The sequence below is a fragment of the Eublepharis macularius genome, chromosome 15 (assembly GCF_028583425.1).
Source record: "Eublepharis macularius isolate TG4126 chromosome 15, MPM_Emac_v1.0, whole genome shotgun sequence".
Classification (NCBI taxonomy): domain Eukaryota; kingdom Metazoa; phylum Chordata; class Lepidosauria; order Squamata; family Eublepharidae; genus Eublepharis; species Eublepharis macularius.
The window spans coordinates 36,582,897-36,604,964 of record NC_072804.1 but is presented as its reverse complement, the minus strand read 5'-3'; positions in this window follow the sequence as shown (position 1 = coordinate 36,604,964).

Genomic DNA, 22,068 nt, shown 5'->3' with positions numbered 1-22,068 from the left:
GCCATATTTTCACAAAGCTGAAGTTGGTTCCCAGTTCCTTATTCGCAGTTCCTAGTTCCTTATTTGCAGAGCAAAACACAAATATTGGGGGAATCTGGAAAGCTTTGTACCCCAACGTAAAGACCGTAGGAGCACATATACACTTCCATATCCATTGGACTCTGCCCTCTAAGTGGACGTATACTGGGTCTTCCTACAAAGCCCAGTTCTTAACAGCTTCAAAGTAGGGTGCCCCCAGAACAAATCAATAAGCAGAAAGGCCGGGGGGGGGGGGGGTAGCTGCACCTGAAAAAAAAAGATCACCCTAAATCATACAACTCAGCAGTCCAGAGAATGTCTCCTACCCCCAAATAAAATTCCCCCAATATCTGTGTTTTGCTTTATGAATAAAGAAATAGGACTGCAAATAAGGAACTGGAAACTAGGAACTAACTTGAGCTTCGTCAGATTTTCAGGGGTTCCTAAAAGGCGAGAGGAGCTTCCTCTACAGGCTTGGAGAGAAGCTTGGCATTAATTGACATCTCGAATCTCCACTTCTGTGGACTCTGGTCTTCTATAGCTGCCATGATGGACTATGGAGGGCTTTGGAAGAGTTGATGTATTTTTGTTTTTTGCCTTGTTCATTTTGAATGCACCAGTAAGTAAAATGTTCATTCTAGACTTCTCACTTTTCTCTCTGTTGGATGGGGGTGGGGGATGCTAAAGTCACATTTTGCCTCCGGCACCAGCCCTGCTTAAAAAATGGCCTTCCTCTGCTTACCCCTATTTAAACCCTATATCTGGGGTAGTTTGTTTTTGCTAACACAGATAAACTGAAACTAGTTAGCTATCCTTTCTTGCCTTTTCCAGCACAATCAAGGCAAGGACTCTGGTTTGAGAGGAAAACGCAAATAAAAGGGTAATTGAAAATACGGAGGTAATTCTGTCCAAACAATGGTGTTCCCCTTTTTGTTGCAGCTCTACAAGAATACAAACAATATACACTTTAAACATCTCTCCACTCAACTGTCTGTCACCTAGTTCTACCATTTCATTACAATTATTATACTCGATGCATACATTATAAATTTCAGTTTTAGTGATAAGTTACTTGCTTTTAAATGTGAGAGGTAGTATCTTTGGAAATAAGGTGTTGGGGAGAAAAGTCAGGAAAATGCATATTGATGAAATGGGTGCCACTCTAAAAAAAAAGCAATTGTGTGCAAAATCTTAGGGAATCTATAAATGACTTCCTGCTAAAACGTTTTGTGGCTTGTCATGTTCAAAACAACAAGCGTTAGAAATGAAGGGAATGGCGGGGGGGGGGGGGCAGAAAGGGAATTTGATTGACACTCTTACTGTGCTTTCTATGGTAATTCAGAAAGTAGTCTTGGAAAGAAGTATTGGGTGAGAAGGGCCTGCAGGCTGGCATCTCATGTCTACTTTCTATGCAAGGCGGGGCGGGGGGGGGGCAGGGCGGCGGCGGCGGCTCTTTCTTCAGGTCAAGAGGATTATCTTGAACACACAAGAAGCTGTCTTGGCTTATAATGAGCCGGACTATTGATCTACCAAGGTCAGTATTTTTTGGCTTGCCACCTGTCGAGCCTCAGATCATGGGGGTGCCTGGTCACATCACCTTTCCCCTCACAACTTGGCCCAGTTCTGCAATCCTTCTGTTCTCTCAGATTCTTTTCCTTATCTTTTGGCCTACTTTTCATTTGACTTTCAGACAAGATGGTGCAATTGTTTTCAGTGTTTTCACTTCAAAAGCTTCATTTTTTTTCCCAGGGCTTTTTTTCTGGGAAAAGAGGTGGTGGAACTCAGTGGGTTGCCAGCACAGGGGGCAACTCTTGGCAGGAGGTGGTGCCTCTGGTACCACATGTGCGCGAGCAAAGTGCATGCATGTTCCCAGGGCCAATGATGTCACTTTGGGTAAGCTGGAACAAGGGGGAGTTTTTAAAAATTTAAATCACCCTCGGTGAAAATGGTCACATGGCTGGTGGCCCCCGCTCCAGCGGTGTGGAGGGCAATCTAAGCTCCCCTCTGTCTGGAGATCAGGGGGCGGGGCCACTGGCCATGTGACCATTTCCAAGAGGTTCCAGAACTCTGTTCCACCACATTCCAGCTGAAAAAATGCCCTGGGTTTCCCCATTGTTATTGTTATTTTCCTTCCCTTGTTATTGTTTCCTTGGCATCAATGGGAAAAACGTTTCTGTTTGTAAATTCTTTCTTTCCTACCTGAACAAATAAAACTGTCTTTGCTTGTATCCCTCTCCCATGAGGTCATGCCTGTTGAGTTTCGGTGACAGAAGAAAAGGCCCAGTTTTGCCAGCAATTAAAATAAAGACTTGCGAGTCTTAAACAAATAATAATCAGAAGCTGTAGCATCTAGAAAGCTGCTTGTCTAAAAGGTAGGGGAAGATTTGTACCCTGAAGGGAACTCTAAACCAGACTGCCAATTGCCAGGGAAATGAATAAAAACAAATGAAGAGAGATTCATTGATATTCCCATCCACATTTATGTTACTTAATTTAACATGTGGCAGATGTCTGAAAAATATACTTAATTTGTATTTGGGATGGATTTACTAACCTAGGCCCCAGTGCCAAATTCCAAGCAAATCCATGTTTGTGGCCACAGATCCAGTGCTTCAGCCATACTTTGAGCTCAAGATGTTAGAAAACAAACATAAACGGTGAAAGAGAATGTCTATCATTATTAACTCTCTGGGGTGGATTGTCCATTCAGTCCACTGGGAAAAGCCCTGGGATACCAATGGCTTCAGGGCCTACTCCTCTACCAGGCCAACCCTATAAATGGCAGATGGGAGCTCTTGCAAACCACAGACTCCAGCCACGGGGTGTAGGGTTGCCAGCTTCAGATTGGGAAATTCCTGGAGATTGGGGGGTGGTGGAGCATGGAGAGGGTGGGGTTTAGGAAGGGGAGGGACCTCAGCAGGATATAATGCCATAGAGTCCACCCTCCAAAGCAGCCATTTTCTCCAGGGGAACTGATGTTTGTTGGCTGGAGATCAGTTGTAATTCTAGGAGCTCTCCAGCCACCACCTGGAGGCTGGCAACCCTAATGGGTTGTGTTGGGGAGAGGAGGGTAGGAGGCATGTGGCTGAAACCTATGCTGGGCTGGCTTGCTGGCTGGGCAGGTTTTTTCTTCCTCCTTTCCCTCATATTTTTAGGGTAGGTGGGGTCCCTTTTCAGGTCCCCCTCTCCCAGTTTGTCTCTGTTAATTACTAATATGGGGGGGGGTATTGTTCTACCTCTAGCAATGTTTGTAAGGTAAGCATTCTCCAGAGAAGGCCATTTTTGGCCCCCATCCAACATACACTTCAATTTTTCCCCTGGATCAGTTTTTTCTTTGAAAAACTCAGGTGGTATCTTTTTATCCCACTATAATACATTGGCCGCTTCAAGGGCTATTTGGTTAGGTAGAAGCGGTTAAGTGGTTGAACTTCGGGAACATTGTTTTCTAATAGGGTGTATATGAGAGACCGCCATGTCCTGAGGTTGAAGAGCTATTTCTTTGTGGAGCCTGAAAAAAAAGGTGCAGCCAGGGAGGGAGCTGATTCTTAAATGGTTTTAAATGAACAGGCCTCTTTTTTAAAATTAGTTTGGAAATGATTGCATATTCTTACTTCCAAGATCTCAGCCTCTCTGTCGGAGTTGTATCAGGAGATCCAGAAATATGAATGCAGGCACATATCAACCAGCCCTTGGGAGGGTTTTTAATATATACTTGATGTGGGATCACTTCTAGCCCCATATCCAAGATGGTTTGAAACTATCCTTTATTGGACAGCTTTACCCTCTTCCATCAGAGATGCTTTGCCTTGGATTCCTCCACTCAGAGGAAGGCTGAATTTTACGATTCTCTTCCAAATGTATGACTCGAGGGATCCTGCCATCTCCTCCCCTCCTCCTCCTCCTGACATTAACCTTAATCTGGCCTTATCTCTGATGGATTCAACAGCAGGGTGTCCATCTAGAATTTTATTCTCCAAGGAGTCATACATCACCCTTCCTTTTTGGGAGTCCAACAGATGCTTTGTTAATAGGAGACGATGCCGTTTTGCCTTTTGATGCTTCATTCATGCATTTGCTAGTGATTAGAGCATGAATTATTGCTGCAATTAGCTGGCAGATCTGGCAACTACTGGCAGCCAGCGCAGACGTAGCGGTTGTAGAGAATCCAAGATTGCCATCCGCTGGAAGACTAGACAGATCTCCACTCTGGCACATTCCTCCTCCTCCTCCTGTCTTTATTGCTCGCTCTCCCTTTCCAAATGCCCTTAGATGCCCGTTCTTTCCCCCTTGTTCTCCTATCAAGGAAAAATGATCACTCTATTTGTTCTGCCTAAAATTACTGTCACTGTGAAGGATGGAGGCAGTAACTGGGGCTTTGATCGCAAGCTGTTCCTTTTCTATCTCCTCACTGCCTTCCCCGACGCTCTTCCATTGATCCCGAGGTCTTGGACTCATCAAACAGTTGGAAAGAGTGACATTTCTAACACGGGCTCAGAGCTTCAAAGGATGTGCAGCTAACAATTAAAGAGTTTCTGGATAAACTCAAAGCTGGGTCTTCATGGTAGAGAAGGGCAAAACACAGGGAGCTGCAGTGCCCAGAATGGAACCAAAGAGAGACTTTTGACCTGCTGATAGAGGCAGTTCCGTTTCTCAAATGAGGGTTCAATGCGCTTGTGCTTAAATCCGTCTGTATTTTATTTTATTTATGTTTTTTACAGTCTACCCTTTCCACTGAGACTCAAGGCGGATGACACAGTGAAAGTCAGTACAATCGACAGGATGTGACCTCCAGGAAACAATAGCAATAGGATTTGGTTTGCAGAAATCTGAAACCAAGCAGAAAACAGCTGAAGCAAAGCCTAAGCATTACTACGACACATCAAACGGCTCAGAAATCACACCGTAAGATCATACTTATAGCAATAGACAGTACGTTCTGTACACATCAGTATAGTCCACAGTCCCTGTCCCTTTACCAAAACATCGTTCTCAAACATTTTGTTACAGATCAGTCTCATTAACTTTGTTAAAAATGCCCTCCTGAATAATTCAGTTTTATATACTTTGTGGAAAGCCAAGAGGGTAGGAGCCTTCCTGACCCCCTCAGGCAGGGCATTCCAAAAGGTGGGGAGCCACAACAGAGAATGCACACATATGTGTAGTTGTTGATTTTGTCCATTTGCAGGGTGGCACCTGCAGAGGCCATGAAGGGCTGTGTATGTGATAGCTAATACCTTGAATTGAGCTGGGTCATTGATGGGTAGCTCACGGAGTGACTGCAGAATGGAAGTGATATACGTGCTGTACATAGCTCCTGATAATCACCGAGCTGCAGTGTTCTGCATCAGCTGGAGTCTCCAAATTGACATTGAGGGGAGATCTATGTAGAGTGCATTACAGTAGTCTAGTCTTGATGTTACTGTGGCATGGATCCAGATGGCCAGATTGGCCATGCCAAGGCGGAGGGATAATGCAAATGCAGAAGTTACATTTACTGGTAGGAAGCATGTATGATTTCCCTTGTGCCTCTTTAGGCTTCCAAATTGTCTGGACCTGGTGGGCAATTCCCTGACCGCAGCCCTAATCTGCTGCCCTCAAGAAATTAGAGTGGAAGAAAAATGACTTCCCCATAGTCTTTACCATGGAGATATGGGGAAATTCCTAAAGCACCACTCAGCAGTGACATTTCATCCTCTCCAAACTCTGCCCTCTCCAGACACTCCCTCCCCCTCAATCTCCTGCTATTTGCCTAGGTAGCTAGGCAGTGTTGGGAACCGTATGCCTCCTGTTGCACAGGAACTTTATGGCCAACAGATACTGAATGCCTCTTTATTAGGGCATAATTCAAATACTGTAATTTCCACAGGGCAGAAGGATCACGTGAAGTTATTACAGAATTCTTGAAGCGGATGGAGGTGGCAAGCTAACAATACACCAAATGCATTGAGGTAACCTTTCTAACTGAGCAAATATATCACATGAAAATATGGTGACTGTATCATGGGTCCTTTTCTCACTGGGACTTTAAAGCGTTTCAGTACCTTTTCTGCTTCCTATGTTTGTGGGACATTCACACTTGCAAGGTAGTTGTGGGATGTTTGTCCACAGCATCCCCGATTCGTCCCCACCCCACCCCCGCGGACATACCATGAGTTTATTTTGAAGCCGCTGCCGAGTCGTAGCTGGTGTGATTAATGTCAGTGCGAACTCTATACTCCCCTTCTGCTTCTCTTCTCCCACATCTCCTTTTCCCTGGGAGCTGATTGGCCTGTGCGGAATTAACCACTCCCACCCTCCTCAGCTCTCTGAACTCCTTGTCTGCCATTTTTTTTAGTAAAGCGAGTTAAGGATCATAAGTCTGCATCTCTGTTGGCTTCCTTCCTGCTGGGTATGCGCACACTCTCTTATTTTTTTTTCCAAAGCCAGGAATGATTCCTAAGCTTGCTTCTAATTCCCTGCTGGCTTTAAAAGCCAGGAAAGGGTTCAATGCCTGTTTTCCCCTTCTTCTGTCTCGGGTATGCACACTCTATTTTTAAAGTCAGGAATGATTTGTAACTTTGCAAGGTTACTGCTTATTCTCTCGTGGCTTTCAAAGCCAGGAAAGGGTTAAATGGCTGCCTCGTGGCACAGAGTGGTAAGCTGCAGTACTGCAGTCCAAGCTCTGCTCACAACTTGAGTTCAATCCCGGCGGAAGCTGGGTTCAGGTAGCTGGCTCAAGGTTGACTCAGCCTTCCATCCTTCTGAGGTCGGTAAAATGAGTACCCAGTAAAGCGTAGATGACTGGGGAAGGCAATGGCAAACCACCCCGTAAAAAGTCTGCCAAGGAAAGTTGTGATGTGATGTCCCCCCATGGGTCAGTAATGACTCGGTGCTTATCTTTACCTCCCCTTCCTCCCTCAGTGATATGAGCACACTCTTTCCCCCCCCAAAGCAAAACCTACCAATAAGTGAGGTAATTTGAGACTCTCTGAGCATGTGCAAAAAATCCTTCTCTCACTATCGAGCTCTGAAAGGTCTGTGGACCATAAAATAGACTTTGTTGTTTCACTGCATAGTAAGTACAGCCCCAACCACCCTGAGTGGTAATTAAGAAGCAGGATTTCTAGTTTAGAGTGCTTTGGTTTGCATCCACCCATCTTTTCCACTGGTGGATGTTGCTGAAGAGGACAGCTTTGCATGCTGTTCTCTTCACCAGCTAGGCTATGCTGGGTGTCAGGGGGCCTACATTGACAAAAACCACGTGAGACAGGGGATGTAGTAAGAAGTGGGAACTGGACAAATCTGAACGAGACAGCGTACTGTTCCACTGGTTCCAGGCAAATTTGAGACTCGCCACTTTTTAAAAGAAATTAGCCATTTCTTCTGCCTTATTCCAGGTAAGCTGAATGCCTGCAGCATGTTTGGTAAGGGAAGCCAACCTGGACTATGCAATTAGCAATTAGCATAATTAGCAACAGGTTGCAGCGGTAGCAGCAGCAGGAAACAGGAAGTTGATAATAGAACTGGTCCTCAGCACCTGGGAGAGCTCCCAGGATCAGCAAGAGTAGCTCCACCAAAATCTAAAGCTCTAGTGAGTCCTTATATCTCCAAGCAAGATTTGTTGACTGCTGGAGCCGTGCCCCTCAGTAAAGCTGCAGCGGTTTTAAAAGGCCTGCAATCTGGTTTGTGGAAGGAAAAATTGGAGCCTCAGATAAAAGAAATATCATTTTCTTTGGAAACAACCAAGTCTGAATTGAAGACCTGAAACCTACATTGATTTCCCTAAAGGGCCCTTTTCCCCATTGGTGAAAAGCTGTGCAAGTAAAAAGAACATTACTGTTATCTCTATATTTTACAGCCTTGTAAATCTGCAAAGTGTAACCACCTTTTGTTTTCCTAGACTCCTTTGTTCAATTTACCCTCTCTTTATCTTTTGCCAGGTTCAAAAGGTGTCGGGTTGTTATCCTCTCTTTATGAAAATCAAATCTCTTTATCAGCATAATCTCCCCCTGCCCCTCTCCCATACCATAAAAATGTACACTAAGAAGGATGCTTTGTTGCTCTTTCCCAGAGGCTCCAGCACAGCCTGTGAATGTGTGACACATAAGAATCATAGGCGGGCTTATGTGTTATAAACTTACTTTGGCCCCATGCCAAATAAACTTGTCTGACTTGTCACTGGAATTAGGTCTTTATTCCCACATTCAATAACTCACTATAGTAAAGAGACAGCACCTCTCCACTCCTTACAGTTCAGTTCTGTTGCACCACTGAATGGTCTCAAACGATGACTTCTCTCTTGGGATTCTTTAGGGGGGCAAACAGCCACATGCAACTGGATTCAGGTGTGGCTCGTATATTCAGACTGCCGATCGGAAGAGTTCCATTTTTAAAACTGCACAGAAAAATGGGAGCACTTCAGAGGAAGAGAGAGCCTATTGCCCGTTTCTCTGCCTGCTATCCTAGGTTTCCAATTACAAGGCATCCTTAAAGTAGGGCAGCTCTGAAAAATGTATGCCTTTACCTGCAGTCTGAAGTGGTAAAATTGACCACCAATTTCTACTGCAACGTGTAGATGCCTCTGAGCTGAAACTGGAGTCTGGGAATTTCTCCTCCTCGCTGCTGAGTTCTCCAAAGGTCTGACAGATGCTCAGGATCACCTATCATATCCAATACCTCCCTGCAGCTGAAGCTGATGTTGTTGTGGGTGATTCTGTTATTCGAACCCAGGGTGGGAAACTGGGAATGGGAGGTGTTTGTTCCTGTTGTAATCTCTTCCGAGCCTGGGAGCTTGCTTGACCTTGAGCAGTCCATGAATCACACAGCCAGTTTCCCTGTCTGTAGAGTTAGAGGACTGTTAGGAGAAAGGGGGCGGGGAATTCAGAGTAGCCTTGGGGAATCTATATCTGCTTGATACTTGTCTGTAGCTGCCAGTCCTAGCAAGGGTAGCGTAAGTGTATGATACTGGCATCTTATCAATAAAGAACATTTACTCATGAAGTGAAGTCTCTTGAGAGTCGCCTGGCATCCTTACAAGGTCTCACTCAGTATCAATGTCCAGTGGGTTTGGTGTGGCCCCTAGACAGATTATCATGGTTTAAGGTCATTATCAAAGGAGCCACTTTTGAGAGGGTGTGTGTGTGTAACAGAAAGGCTCATAATGGGAAAAAAAAGGGAGAGGGAGGGGGAGATTGACAGCATGGTCTACATCTGAAACTTTTTCTTTTAGTGGTAGTGAGGAATTCTCAAGCCAAGACTCCAAGGTCGTTTTCACATGTCTTTGCCCTCACGCAAAATCACACAAAACTCATGAAACAAGGGTGTTTTCATGGCGTGATTTCTGATGATATCGCACAACAAAACGAAATCATGATACGGTGACATCAGAAATCGCACCATGAAGATGCCCTCGTTCTGTGAGTTTTGTACAATTTTGTGCAAGGGTAAAGATGTGAAAAAGACCCAAGTCTGAGTTTGTTTGCAAAAAAACTAATCGTGTGTATGTATATTTGTGTAGCTCCATTGCTTTTATCATTTTTTGTTATAGGTGTTGTTTAACATGGGGTGGGGAGGGGTGGGGTTGTTAAGTCTGTGAAACTATTATTATTGTCTTAAAAGTAATTGACAAGCCTTAAGATTTAGCTCATTAGCATATCTCTGCAAAGCTACATTTCTGTTCTGTTGGTCTAACTGAAGTTCTATTGATAGAATGACATTTCCATTAGTGGGAACAGGAGGGTAATTGATGCAGATTTCACTGTCCAACAGCAGACTCATACTTTGTCCTCCCCCCTTACTGTTTTGGCACATCCACTAACTTGCACGATATTATGTGGCAAAGAAGGCTTGCAAGAAGTGGGGCAAGTTACACGCTTTGAGTGCATTGCTGCTTGTGCTGTCTGGAATCCAAGCCCCAAATTTAAAAGCAAAAAATGGGAAGCACTTGATGCAAAATTCTCCAGCATTTTCATTTTTGCTCTGGCAACCAGCTAAGGAGTTTGGCAAAAGACACACACACAAAACAAGGAAATGAAGATCATGGTGCCAATGCAAAGCCTTTTCCATGATGTTGGGAAGCTAAAGATGCTGTTATTTAAATTGCCATGAAACATAGTTGGCCTTGCAGAGACAAATTAAGGATACAGTCTCTGTCTAATAATAAACTGTTACCAAAAGGAAGCGGAGGACATCCCTTTGGTATATCTTGGAGATGAGGTGAGCCCAAGAGGAGTTAATTTAACCCTGTCACGGGGAGACTGCCACTCTAATTAGGGCTTGTAAGGGGATTTTGTAGTAGCATTGTGAAGCTGCAGCAACTGAACATAATTATGAGGTCTGGATTTCAGCAGTGTGTCAAGTGAGGCTCCCAGGGCCCATGTCTCAGCTCCAGGCTATAATTTGAGGATGTGGCATGGAAGGGGAATGCTGGCATGCCACCCTTGAAAACAGAAACTTCCAACCCCCAGGACTAAGCACGCAGACTCAGAAGAGTGGTGGAACTGAAATCCAGGGGAGATGTTGACCATGGAAGAAAGGGTTGGATGTTTTCTTTCCAAGCCAAATGAGAGAAGTTTACTTGCTGGCTGCACTTGCTTGTTGTGAGTTGCCTTGAGCAGAAAAGAGACAAATGAGCAAACACATCTATTGTCTATCCTCAATATTCTGTGTGTTTGACTTCAATTCTGTCATGCTTGTTACCCCATGAGAAAGATGGAACAGGATTGGTTTGGGTTTCAATAACTCACCTTGAATTATGTAAAGCTGCAATCTGGGACATAGTAGAAAGGGGCAAATCCCACCCATCCCTTTTTGTTTCCAGATAAAAGAGGCTATGGGATATTTGATGTCCCTGGATGGTTTTGCTGGGCAGAATAGAGTTTTGGTCCCAGTTGATCTCTCTTGTACATTTTTAGTATCTTGAAAAAGGGGAGCTGTTCTGAAACTCCTTGGAACTTGAAGTTGTTTAAAAATGCTATTCCCATTGGGAAGGGATATTTTTAAAAAAATGAAAGAAAGCCCAGACGTTAATGACAGCTTGATTGGTATACTCTGATTTCTTAAAGCATTGAGAGATGATGAAAAAGGAAAAAAGAAGAGGGACACTTCAAAGAGATATCCGGAGGAGTGGAAGGGAAGAGCAGGAAACTCAGCATCAGCAGAGAAAGCACCATAAACAATATTTCCCCCTTTTCAAGGTATACAGAGGATCTTTTTTTTAAATATTCTTGTAAGTGGACAAAGGAACTCCTCCTAAATGAAAATGATAGTTGTCTTGGCAGATGGTGATAAATGGGTGTAGAGAATGTATTCCTTCCAACCAATACACTGGGGATGGCCAGTTAGCATCCAGAGAATTGTATCCAGGGCTTTTTTTCAACTGGAACACTGTGGAACGGAGTTCTGGAACCTCTTGAAAATGGTCACATGGCTGGTGGCCCCACCCCCTGATCTCCAGACAGAGGGGATTGCTCTTCGCGCCGCTGGCAACCCACTGAGTCCCACCACCTCTTTTCCCAGAAAAAAGCCCCAGTTGTATCCTTTTCCCAAAGCACTTTAATCTGCTTCCTGCAGCAAACCCTATACGTTTCAGTAAGGAATGAGGGGATGGGGGGACCAAGTAGAGACCGAGATTGTCCATACTGTCATGTGACACAGGACTCCATTTTGTTTTTTGCTGCTGTCCCACTGGAACTGGGAAGATATAGGTAATTGTTCATCTTCATATGTTAATCTATGCAGAAACACACACTCCATAAGACTGCATGTTCCTACTACTAGAAGGGGCCAGCTTTGTTGTAGAAAGTAGCCATTCATGGGGCGGCGCTAATTTCTGAGGCAGAGCACATGAGGTGTCTGAAGAACGGAGTGCCCCCTTAAGGCCATTCATGAAATCAGCCTTCCTCTCATGTGCTGTATTGTCTAACCAAGGCCAGCACTATCAGGGGCACCCAAAGAACAGGCATTGGTCACAACCAATTCCTCCCAGGCCAGTTCACACACTATCATTTTTAGGTGTGCCCTCAAGCTCCTTTGAAACTGTACATTTAAAAACACAACACATGAATACAATGAGCATATTTGGAAATGTGTATATCACATATAATGTGCATCAATGCATACTCATCACAAAACAGCAAAACATCTGAGACCTCCTCCCTACAATACAGCCCTCCTATCTGAGTAAAAAGCCTTTTTGAATAATTCAGTTTTGCATCATATGCAGAAAGCACAATAATAGTATAGAAACTATTGCTACTGTCTACTAATTCCTTTGAACTCTCAGCTTTTGCTTTATTTTTTTTAAAAAAACCCTAAGTATATAGTCTTTTTAATTGTGGAGATATAAGGGGGAAGGTCCAGATTAGACTTGGGCACAAACCCCAAAAAATTAACATGGTTCAGTGCCGCTGACGAACCTGAACATACAAACTGTAACGAATATTTCCCGTTACCGAACTGGTTCGTGGTTCATGGGCGTCAGAACAGCCCCCATTGCACTTAGAGAGGCCATATTCACAGGGAGTGTTTAGCAGGCTCTCCTCCAGCCAGCACCCAAGTTTGGTCAAGATTGCAATAGGGATCTTGGAGTTATACCCTCTCCAATTCGAGGCCCCCAGGAAACTCCCACTGGATACAATTAGAGCCACCAGTTGACGTTGGCCCAGTGTACAAGGGGTTGGCCGTCAGAACTGCCTATCAGGGTTTGCAAGGATGAGATTGGAGTGCCCATGGCTACAGAACACCCCCTTCCCCCTCCCTCCCCCCTAGGTGCCTTCTCCCATGTAACCAATTGTAACCAATTTGCAGCTCCATGGTTGGAAGGAAGACCTGCCAATCAAGGTAAGCTGGGCTTCGATTCGAGTATCCAGGGTGACAGAAGGAGTGCAGACAGAGTTCAGGCATTCCCGCAGCTCTGTTTCCAAAGGAATTGATTGATGGTGCCTGACTGTCTGGCTTCACGAACCGCGGGTGAACACAAGGAACTGGGCTTCCAACGAACGCTGGTTCATTGGCCATGGACCCTCATGAACCACTGGATTGCAAACAGATGATCAGGCGGTTCGTGGGTTTTTTTTGGTTCGTAATGCGGTTCGTGCCCATGTCTAGTCCAGATTGCCTGGAAAGGAATGGGGAGGAGAAGCTGCCAGACGGCAGGAGTAGGAATTCTCTGCTCAACTGATGATGTGGCTGCTCTGCTGCATTTGCAGCAGGGAAGACAGCAACATGGAGAATTGTCAACCATGTGGATGCAGCCCTAGCCAGCTCCTCTGCCAGGGCAGAGGAATGAAACTCATGGGACTTAGTCTACTTTAAGGTTGGCTCCCCAGCTCAGTAAGATGGAAAAGGGGAACAACAACTAAGTTCCTGTGCCAGGTATATCCCCTGTCCCTTGGAAATGTTCTATTGGAGTGAGTGCCCAGGAGGACCATCATGGCTTTCTTGCACTGCACATGCTAGACCACATCCCACCTTGCCAAAGATCCACCTTCAGCTGCTAAGGCACCACAATTGGCCTGTCTATCTTCCACATCTCCTACATAATATATTTATTTTTGGGGATGAGCTTCCTGATGCCTACAGACTTCACAGACTGCAGTCACTGCTTAGCAAGCCCAAACAAATGCTTTGCTGTCCAACTGATCATCCTTTTCATCGGACCACTGTGATTTTCTTGTGGACTTTCCCCGGTGTCCCTCTCCTGAAATACCAGATGCAGATTCCTACTCCAGCCACCTGGCAGCTTCCCTTCCCCATTTCTTTCCAGGCAATCTGGACCTTCCCCCTTATATCTCCACAATTAAAAAGACTGTGTACTTAGGGTTTTTTTTTTAAATAAAGCAAATACTCTGATGCAGATAGCCAACCAAAATCCCTGGGTTCAGGAAACAAATCTGGAGCAAACAAGTGGTCGAGAAGACTACAGATGCCGCTGTGAATTGCAAATGGCCAAACTGAACTATCAAAAAGAGGAAACTGAACTATGTGTCACTCCTCCCAGCCCGCACTGCTCTGCCCCCCCAGGTCCCTAGAATCCCTTCTGCGTTGAAAGTTGTGGTTCATATTTCAGTTGCTGACAGACCCTTAACTACAACAAAACCTGGCAGGCAGTGGAATAATGGGAAATCAGCGACAGAGGCAAGACCACTGAAGGAATAAATTAACTCCTGGTACTTCACGTCAGGCCACGATCCCTTCTTGACAAGGCAGGGGGAATGAGGGAAGGGGGAATTGAACTGATGCCGGGCACTAAGTGAGTAATGGCTGGCACTTCATAACAGGCTTCTAGGAAGTCCAGAGAGATGTGTAGACATATATATTTGAAGTTTTGCTGTGGCACCACACAGAACTAACATTGCCAGTGTTTTCCGGGGAAGCCACAACAAAGAAACCTCTTTCGAATGAGCTTAAATTTATAATGTAGCTGCACCTAGTTCTCCAGTACCATTTTCAGCTCAAGGTGCTAAATTTCCTCTCAACCACTTTGTTTTATATTTGCCGATGTATTATTTTCGAAGCTGCGTTATGTATGCATAAATGCTTGCTGCCAGGTAAAATCAGGCCCCCTGCTGATAGACATTGTATAGTCTCTCCTAGGCTGATACTCAACTTACTCTAATCTGGGATATTTGCTTTTATTATGGGTTTGCTGTGAACATCACCCCCTATTGCTTATTGCACAGCTGCGGCAGAGTCCCCCTGTTTTCAAGTCGAGAAAGACAGATATCAACCAGTGGAATGAATGACCTTACTCCAATCATTTCCCAACAGGAAGCTGAAGTGTCTCAAAGGAAAAAATGATTTAAATAAGGAAAGTAGACACCCACAGCGACAGAGGAGTCTGACTAGTGCCTCTCTGCACGGTTCACTGCTCTGGCCTGACCGTTTCTTTTCTGCATCTGAAGGAAGGTGGGGAGGTATTGTCTGTCATAGTCTGTGCTGTAAGCCCCTGCTTTACCCTTTCTCTGTGTCTTTGACCTCTTCCCTCCCCTTCTCGAGTGGAATACATTGCATGGTGTGTGCGGGTGATTGGCCCATTTGGTTCTTATCTTGGGCATTCTAGTGTTGGGTATTATCACTGTTATTATTTTGACAGCTTGAGTGTGCCCGTTCTCCAGCCCAGCCACTTGTATTCTTATTCCCCTCAATAAACTTTGTTTTTGACCGCAATCCATCTGGATTTGCAGTACTCATTTGAAAGCTGCAGAGGAGCTTTCTCATAGCCCGTTTTGTCCGTTTCTGTTCAGAGTGCTGCATTCCTTAATTCTAAGGTAGAACTTGAGCCAGCATGGGAAGAAGTGCTTTCCATGGTCATAGATCCAGAGGAGTTAGCTGTGTTAGTCTGTAGTCGCAAAATAGTAAAGAGTCCAGTAGCACCTTTAAGACTAACCAACTTTATTGTAGAATAAACTTTCGAGAACCACATGCATATGATGAAGAGAACGGTGGTTCTTGAAAGCTTATGCTACAATAAAGTTGGTTAGTCTTAAAGGTGCTACTGGACTACTATCATGGAAAGAAGGCTTTACACTATCCTAGTGTGAAGTTGGACTTGGATCACCAACTGGGCCATGTTTACACTGACACATATATAAATGCATGTGCCCCCCACATGGCAACAGAGTGTATCTGTATGATTCTACTTCCTCTCTGAGGGAAGGCAGCATGGTATAGCCTGATTTTATAAAATCTCAGAAACTAAGCAGAGTCAGTGCTTGGGCCACCAAGGAAGATTCTGCAGAGGAAGGCAATTGCAAACCACTCTTCCTTTCCTTTGCCTTGAAAGCTCTTGCTGGGGTCACCATAAGCCTGTTGAGAGTGAGGGCCAAGCTACAAGTGACGAATGACACTTGAACAGCAAGTGTATTTCTCCCTGTTCACTTGCCCTCCACTCAATCCACTTGCTGTTCAAGTGTCATTCGTCATGTGTAGCTTGGCCCTGAGACTCAATGTCACATACATACATACATATATTTTCTCTCTGCATTGAATACAATGGGGCCATACAGTCCCTCTCCTGATATGGAGGCACAGCAGAATTGCTTGTCCTTGTCTTTGTACAACATCAGTCTTTGCTCTGGGTTTGCTTCCTTCTCATGAGGAAACATGCCAGATTGGTGACTCTTGGGAAGAGGCATTCTGTTGAGAGCAGATAATTACTTCTATGCACACTGAAAAATAGCTCTTTTTACATAGAAGAGTGCCATTTGCCTCCAATGTTAATTCAGAAAAAAAGTTCATTTTGGAATTTTTGATGCAGAAAAGGGGGCCAGGATCTCAGAAATGTGAGAGCGGCTACTTTAGATGTTTTGGGCTGAAAGCAAGGCAGATACTCTGCGTGGCTCTCTTATTCCAAGTGCTTAATTTCTTCCCTCCAGATGATTTATTTCCTTTGTAGGTAACTGGAAGTGGGGGTGTGTAATTTTGTCGGCTTGTATCAGACTTTGATAAAGTGGATTACTCAGAAGCCTCATCAAATACTCCTTTAAGTTTAATGACTTGTCCGTTACAGAGATCTTTTTAAAGACAGCAATCTTCTACCTTACATGGAAGATAAAGTCTAATTGTTGATTTCAGATGATGAGAATCTCTCGCTAAGATTACTCAGGTTTTACGGTCTCTCTCTTCCAGATCCATTTGGGAGCAAGCCAATGCAGCAAAATCCTGCAGGCAATGAAGAGGGTCTTGAACAGCCAGACTCCATCATCATATTTCCATTGTCATTGTGGCTGGTTGCCAAAAGAGGGAATCTCTGCTGCCTTCTGCATTTCTGTACTGCTCTTCAGCATCACTGGCCAGAAGGAGGTACTGCTGCTCTATCAGATACAGCTCAGGGTGGCTCAAAGAGCCAACTGGAATTTCATCTTCTTCTGCACATAACCAGAATCTGGACTGGTACTTCAGTCTGAGCAACATATAAAGAGAGTAAGGACTTGGTTGCTGCCTGGATATATTTTCCTGCCCCATTCTGTATTGCCTTGCCCGATGAGCTGTCTGTTTGATCATGGACCACTACCTGCCTTTTGGGTGATGCTTTGACTGTATCCAGGAGAGGTTAGTCTGAGCCTGTAATGGATACCCCCCACCTCTTCTGCTGAGCCTTGCAGAAAGGCTAAAGTTTAGCAGCAGTCATTGAAACTCTTCCTAAGTTCCAAGCAGTTTCCATAGGGGCATCTTCTCCATTCAAACTGCCTTTATCCAGCCCTGGTCCTTGGTTTGTCATCTAAGTCAGCTGACATTAAGATCGGGTCTGCATAGGCTATTCAAGACCAAACAATGCTTTAGCTGAGTCACATGAGGATCCTGTCCAGCAGCTGTCCACATGGCTGCCCCTGAGCTATCTTTTCCTGGGAAATGTGAAGCAGCATGATATTGGTGCCCAGTAGATCCCTACTACTTGCTTTCTCACAGTGCTGGGAAAAATGGTATGGCCTTTGCCGACATACATCTCTTTCCTCCATTTTGGTTTTGCTCATTCTTTTTTTGTTTCCCCTCTCAGAACAATGCAGGGGCCAAAGGGCAAAAACATTCCATCAGCGAAATCAGTGGCTGTGCAAAACAAAACAACAAGAAATGAGACTCTGGTTTATTTTCCTGCAGGCTCAGTGGATGCTCATCAAAGGCTCTTTGTCAGCTCTGGAGTGTTTGGGATTGCCCTCTTGAAGAATCAGTTGCCAGCTGGCTGGTCAAACATGCCTCAGTGGTGGCAGAATCCTGATGCTAATTGGGGTGTCAAATCAGGGATTCCCATGTTGATGGGCCAGGTTCTCTGTCTCTGTCTCCGTCTCCGTCTCCGTCTCCCGTCTCCGTCTCCGTCTCCATCTCCGTCTCCGTCTGTCTGTCTATCTCTCCTCTTTTTTTCTGTGGTCCAGCATCTGAAAGCCCTTTATCTAATTCTTCTATTCTGGGCTAGAGTGCCTGTCACCAGCAGTCGCATCCCGATCCCTGTTCAATAGGATCTTTTGTTCTTCTACACAAGACCCAGCAAATTCTGTTTAATGCTTTTAGCATAAAAATGTAAAGAAAGAAATCAAGCATTCACCTTCCCCTCACACACTCTGGTTTTGCAGATATCACGAGCAATGGATACCAGTGTGGTGTAGTGGTTAGACTGCTGGACTAGGATCTGGAAGACTCAGGTTCAAATTCCACTCTGTTATGGAAATTCACTGGGTAAGTTTGGGCTGGTCACATGCTCTGAGCCTAACCTAGCTCTCAGGGTTGTTGTGAGGATAAAATGGAGAAGTGGGGAATGATGTAAGTGGCTCTGGGACCCCTTTGAGGAGAAAGGTGAAAGGAGGTATAAATTAAGTGATTAAATAAGTAGGTGAGTAAGTAAGTAAATAGGTGGTAGGAATGCTTCTGAAAATCTCATCTGAATTTCTCTTTTGATATTAGATTTTCTATTCTTTCTCTTCAAGTGGAAACATGGATGTGATTAGCAGGGCTCATTTTGATGGGGAACGTGCAGGAACGCAGTTCCAGCAGTTCCCCAAAGAGGTCACATGACAGGTGGCCCCACTCACCTGACTCTCAGCCATTTTGGGCTTGTTTTGGCCTGGATTGGGGCCAAAATGGCCCGGATAGGGCCTCTGACGGGTGGTGGATCACTCTCCCACTCACCAGTGGCCCAATCCTGACCATTTTGGGCCTCTTTGTGGCCATTTTCAGCCCCTTTTTGCCATTTTGGGCCCATTTTCGGCCCTGAATGGCCAGGATTGGGTCCAAAACAGCCAGGATAGGTGATGCCAGGGGGTGTGGCATATGCAAATCAGTTATGCTAATGACACACTTCCGAAGATGGCAAGGGGCATGGCATATGCTAATGAGTTATGCTAATGAGTCATGCTAATGAGTTCCTCCAGCTCTTTTTCTGCGAAATGACCCCTGGTGATTGGTATGCATAAACTGTATCAGGTTTTTTCTGTGGGTGTGGTGTTTCAAAAATGCAAGGGAGCAGATATGCACCTCAGTGAAACACCACAAAAAAAGAATCTCATATGATTTACATTAAGGTTTCTCTTTTGTGGTGTCGTATTAATTGGCATGTTAGTAACAGGTAAGATGAAGGTACCACTGGTGGGTGCTAGTGATGTTTATGTAACTTGGAAACTGCCTGACTTTTGTGGGGTTGTACTTCCCTTGAAGAAGCAGGTTTGCAGCTTGGCGGCCCTGTTAGTTCCAGGTCTACAGTTGGATGCTTGGATCTTATTGGAAGTATGTAGCACCTTTAAGCAACCTTGGCTGATGTGCTCATTGTGGCTAGAGGTTTGGGCTAGGATCTGGGAGAGCCAGGTTCAAATCTCCATTCTGTCATGAAAGCTTGCTGGGTGACCTTGGGTGAGTCACGTTCTTTTAGCATAGCCTATGTTCCAGAGATGATGTAAGGATAAAATGGGGAGTAAAGAACTATGTATGCTGCACTGAGCTCCTTGGGGAACTGGTGGGATAAAAATTTGATAGATAAATAAATGACACAGCAGGGGAGAAGATGAGAATGATCAGAAAGGGCTGAATGTGGTGGAGACTGTGTATGATCCAGTTTTGGAGTAATTTAAAAATTCTCATGAAGTTAAAATGGTGCTAAGGATGAGAATTCAGTCCAGAGAAATGTCACAATAAATGAATGGAACAAGGGAAATCTGCTCATCCGTATAAGATGTCTCCAGTTTAAAAACGGGGCATGAAGGATGGCAGGAAAACAACAATATCCAGTACTGCGGGAAATGCTTCAATTGTGCCATATACTCAAAAATAAACTAAATTATTTAGCTAGAACAGTAACACAAATCAGGAGCCAAAAGATAAATCAAAGGGAAAAGGAAGAGAAAAATGTGTACAGATCATTCTGTTGACAACTAATATATCCCCCAAAGAACTCTGAATATTTTATCTCATGCTCCCCTTGCACTTCATTGGTAAGAAGTTCCAGGGCAGTTTTGCAGCATCAGTTTCCTTTGCTGATTCACAATATACTGGTTGAGCAGGCAGCAAGCAAGCAGGCAAACAGATAGGGAGTACCAGCTGCTGGGTAAATTAGGCTGTATCCACATGGATGTTTTGCTCCGCCTTGGCTTCCTTACAGCTGTGCTATTTTTGGGAGCATCACATGACATCATCCTCTGTTTGTCCTGTTTCTGTGCGTTCCCCTGTTTTACATAGGTATTTTGCAAATGTGCATTCGTATGATCTTTTTAGAAAGATTGCAGTCAAAGCACCTTTGGATATTGTGGGCATTGGAAGCTGAGCATTTTTGTAGGTTATGCCCATATTGACATCACTTTCCTTGCCTCATTGCCCATGGCTGCCATTTCCCACAACACACCAGAGGATGTGGACTTAAAAAAACCAGCAATTGCCAGATTTCTATAGCACTATAACATTATAGCTGTCTATTTCCATGATCTACTAATTTCCAGCTTTTTTTTTAAAGGAAGCTTCTAGCCATTTTTGGTGCAGAGTTATAAGAGAAAAAGTGCAGCATGTACTGAATGAAAAGGATTTACGAGAAGGCCAGCACAAGAGGATGCCACTCCACATTGAGGTGAGAAGCTGCCCTGATTGATTATTGGAGTATGGATTTGAGCAACAAAAAGAGCACAGAGGTATGAAAGAATAGCCCATGAGAAATGTCACAACTATTTCCTTCTCTTGAAATTTCTTGAATGTTTTGCCTATGTAGGAATTTTGAAAATGTGCTTCTAAATCTCACAGGTTTTGGGAAACTCCATGCGACTTAGCAACACTTTACACACATCATTTAGGAAAATGTGGCCAACGTAGATGGGTGGCATATGATTCTGTGACCTGTACCTATGTGAAACATAGTCTACTAAAGCTATACTTCATTAAAATTCAACTAGGGATGGCTTTACCATGTTCAAGACTTAGTTGTAAGAGCTGATTGTTAAGCTCTGACCTCAAAAGGGGGGGAAACCATTGAGGTGTAACTAAAGGTCTTCAATCCAGGTTCAATCAATATTCCATTAAAATAAAACTTGATAGATTCTGAGATAACAATAACTCTTCCTGAAGAGATATTTGAAAATATTTCTTCTTTTGCCATGCTTCTATTTGCTCTGAATCACACACATATATATTTAAAAAAAATTTAAATGGAATATCAGTTGTGAGAAAGATCTGGATATTTATGAGACTTGATGGTTGGCATGGATTTTTAGATTGATCATTTTTTGTGAGAGATTTTCAAATGATACTGCGGACAAATGATGCAACGGCAAGCAATTCCTCATGCAAAGCTCAGATGGGATTCCCGTTCTATTGCAATGTTGACCACACCTTGTTTTCATGTGGTTCATTCCCCCCTGCAAGAGTTGGTTTCAAAAAGTTTGTAATTTAAAAAACTTGAATCAGATTCTGTGCTATTGGAAAGAAAGCCGGTCAGATAAGGAAATCAGTCTGACGGTCGGTTCTCTTTGATTTCAACGGCAAACATGTTTCTGAGGTATAACATTCTCCTATACCAAACAATTGGGATGAAAGTCAGAGGATGCATCCCTCAATTCAAGCGAGCCTTGCTCTCAGATTCCAGGCTCAAAGGGAAAGTGTCCCCTTTAGACAGCTAATTAAATGCCCGATAGCAGAGCATGTGTAGGCAGTAGGCAAGAACCCTGTCAAATTATCTATCTGTTACACCCTTCATCCAGTGTGCTTTCAGCATGTGTCCCTCCCTTCTTAATTTTATCATCACAACAACCTGCATTGATGCTTGTGCTGAGAGAAAGTGTGTGAGCAAGATTCCCCTTCCTTCTCAGGATCCTCAAGTGTTGCATGGGATTTTGACAAGCATGGAGTGCACAGGAAAAGGGTGCTAGGCCTGGCTTCTCCTGTGTAGCATTTTCTTCCCAGTCCAGATAACTTTATGCATGGTCAGAGGAAGCACCGGAAGAAGAACTCCCCTGATCTACTCCTCCCTGCTTTGCTTAAACATAGACTTTTGCTTCTGGTTCCTTTAACTGTGTGTGTGCGTGAGTGAGTGAGTGAGTGAGAGAGAGAGAGAGAGAGAGAGAGAGAGAGAGGAGGGGATTGCCTTTCCTACCCAGAATACTGTCA